Consider the following 3,509-nt stretch of genomic DNA (forward strand, 5'->3'; position numbering starts at 1 on the left):
AGTCTAACAGTTCTATTGCAAATCTAATTTGAATTAGCCACCTGTAGCTAATAAAAGGTTTAAACAGTCCTCTTGTAATTCAAATTAGCCACTTGTAGCAATTTTATCTCATAAACAGTGATGTTAAATTTAATTCAAATTAGCCACCTATAACAAGTTTATCTCATAAATAATTATGTTATTTTCCTTTAAATATTGGTTGCATGGAACTAAGAGAAGTTAGAAGGAATTATTTGTTAAGTTTAGGCTTTTTGCTGATACTCTGTATTCAAACTTCGTCTTTTTTATAATACAAATTTCGTGTTGCCAATGATCGTTTAAAGTGCATCCTTAACTAGCTAGCATTCTAGCCACGTCAGTTGCAGAGGGCCCCTCCACTAAAGGAAGTTTTTCATTTGTTGTTTTTAGTTCAATTTCCATTACTCTGTTTTCAGCAAACCTGTTTCCTAATTTTTGATGATATTTCATTTCAGTTTTTAATCAATATCATAATGATAAATCACCACTGTGCAGCCTTGTTCTTCTAAGATATTTAGTGGAGAAAAACGACTCTGTTTCCAAACTGAATTAAGAATGAAGTAATGAGAATACGTAGTTGCTTAGTTTTCTTATTGTTTTGTCATTCATTTTCTTAGAACATAATTGTCAATTAACTATGTTATTATATGTTTTCAAAAGCCATTTTAAGATGATGATGATCCTAAACTAAATGGTTAAATGTCTAATTCATACAGTGATTGAATTTACTCGGTACATTGTTATTTTCCTAGGGACTTAGGAACTAAGGTATAATTGATTTCTTGCACGACACTTCAAGAGGGTAATGCTTCACATTTGAATGTTGGAGAAAGTCAAAAATACATTAGTTGTTTACAATTAGTTTTACATGCATTTACCTTTTTGCTTTCAGATCCTCACTTAGTTGCATCACTGATATTCCCAATAATCATTTCAAGGAGATTGATTTAATCATATTCAAAAATTGAATGGTTGAATGTTTAATGAATGCAATTACTGAGTTACCTTCTGCATCAATTTCATTCTTGGTTTTAAGAATTAGATCCATGGATTAGGACTAATGATAAGATAAGATAGATGCTCTATTTTTTTATTAGGTTCTAACTAGCCAACAGTTCTTGGTCCATTTTTAGGAAATTAGATTAACTTAGGAACATTTCCTTTCCTTTAAAATTCATTAGATTCACTTAAATGTTCTCATAGTTTCAGTTTGTACATTCTTAGACATCGAAGAATAGAAACCTCCCAAAAACAACATAAAATACAAAACATAAAAGTAAGAAAAAGGTTAACGAAGCACATATAGTGCACCACACTTCATTAGCTTACAAACCTCGGTTGAAAATTTATGCAAGAAATTTAGGACACTAAATTGAATAAACATTTTGGTGTCGTTGTTGGGGAAGTGTAATTAGGTAACCTCATCCCTTACATCTAAAAAATTATATGCGTAGAGAAAGAGACTCTAGGGGTAGATTCATAGCTAGAGGCACGAGTTTAATTCCTACAAAACCACTTACTCCACCAAGACTAAGAAGAGATACACCTCCATCTCAAACTCATTTTCCACATTTCACTAGTCATAGACTTCCTAAAGTTCTCAGGTCAGAAATCCAATTAAGAGGATCTCCTACTTCATCTATTGAGGCAGTCCTAGAGGAAGAAAATCTTGGATCCCCAACAGAAGGAGTAGCCTTTTTCAGCTCTACAGGGGAACATATTTTAGCTGAAGAATTAGAAATTCCTAGTGTAGAGAGAGAAGTAGAACCTTTTTTCCACATACCATTGATAGAGGAACCAAAGGAAGAGAAATTAACCTTGTAGGTTGAATCTTATATTAACTTTGAAGAATCTATAATGGCAGGAAGAGAAGAATAAATAGAGGGAGTTTTGAATGGAGAATTTGCACTATTTGGAGGAGTAAGAGGTAGAGGAAATGATGGAGAAGGTAGAGGAAATAATGGAAGAGGTAGATGAAATGATGGAGAAGGTAGAGGAAATAGGGAAGTTGATAATTCTTTTGGATTCCCTATAGTTAATGAAGAAACAGATGCCACAACCAAAAATATCTAACCTTCTGTCCTCCCAAATTTTCATGGTTTAAAAATTGAAGACCTTGAAGCATTTTTATTTGAATTTGAAGTCTTGTACAAATATTATGATTATTTACAATACTCTCAAAAACTTAGATTGTTTCCTTCAACATTGAAAGGAGCCGCTTTAAAATGGTTCATGGGATTGATCACTCAGTCCATTACAACATGGAATGACATGAAGAGAGCATTTTTGGATAGGTATTTGGATTATTGCATGCCTATCAATCACAAAGATGAAGTGTTTAAAATGATGCAAAGAGGGGATGAAAATTTGGAGGATTTAATCGAAAGATTCAACTATAACTTAAAAAGAGAAAAAATGGATAACTTTGATCAAGATACTTTAAAAGCTCTTTTATTAAATTCCATTAGAGATGAGTGGATAGACATCCTTAACATGATGGGGAAGGGAGATATCTCTCAACTCCCATTAAATGAAATTGGAGAATTATGTGTTCATCTCTCAAGAGGAAAATCCAAAACCGGGAAAGGTCCAAGAGATCCTTCTCTTGCTAGAGTAAATAAATCTACAACGGGATCAGTGTGTAGGGCAGAAATCGGAAACATGATTGATGAATTTAAAACAAATATTCTAGGGAGCCTTAGTGAACACATAGACGCCCCTAAGTTACAAAATAAGTAGAAATCCGAGACTGATGCTTTAGCTATTTTCTAGTCCCAAATGCACAAAGAAGCATGCTTTAAGAGAATTCCCTTTGGATGCAAAAATCATAGAGACATGTGTGATTTGTTCAGAAAACCATGAGACCAAGAGTTGTCCTTCAATTCCTGGTATTAAGGTTGTTTTTTAAGAGGAAACAATTTCAAATTCAACAGAATCTCTTTGCTTTGTGTCTAGAATACCTTGGCAGGGGCCACAAAACCAGGTTTTTAACAACCAAATGTATATTCATTCCCCACCAAATTAGAATTCTTGGCAGAAACCTTGGCCTCAATCTCAATCTCAATCTAAACCTTGGGCTCAAGGAATGCAAAACCCCTATGGAAGATTCTCTCAATACTATCAATATCCTCCATCATATCCAAACTATCCTCACCAACAAATTCCTCAACAAAATCAACAGCCCCAACTTCAAAACCAAAATCCTCAACTTTCATTTCCATTCCCATAGAGACCAAATCAGTGACCTACCCAACCATTACCAAACCCCAACAATAAAAATCCTCAGAATACTTATATGGTGGAAGGACAACAATTTCCAAATTATATGATGACTCCTCTAGATCTCAATGATGTCCAACTAAGATCTGGTAGGATATTAGAAAAGAAAAACCCTTCTGTAGTTATTCAAGAACAAGACAAATCTAAGGAAGATTTTCTAAAGCCAAATAAAAGTTTTGAAGGAAAATATCTTCAAAACCAGAATACTGAAA

This window comes from Pinus tabuliformis, chromosome 4_1 (assembly GCF_031772625.1).
Source record: "Pinus tabuliformis cultivar Carrire ecotype Pingquan chromosome 4_1, CPIR1, whole genome shotgun sequence".
Lineage (NCBI taxonomy): Eukaryota > Viridiplantae > Streptophyta > Pinopsida > Pinales > Pinaceae > Pinus > Pinus tabuliformis.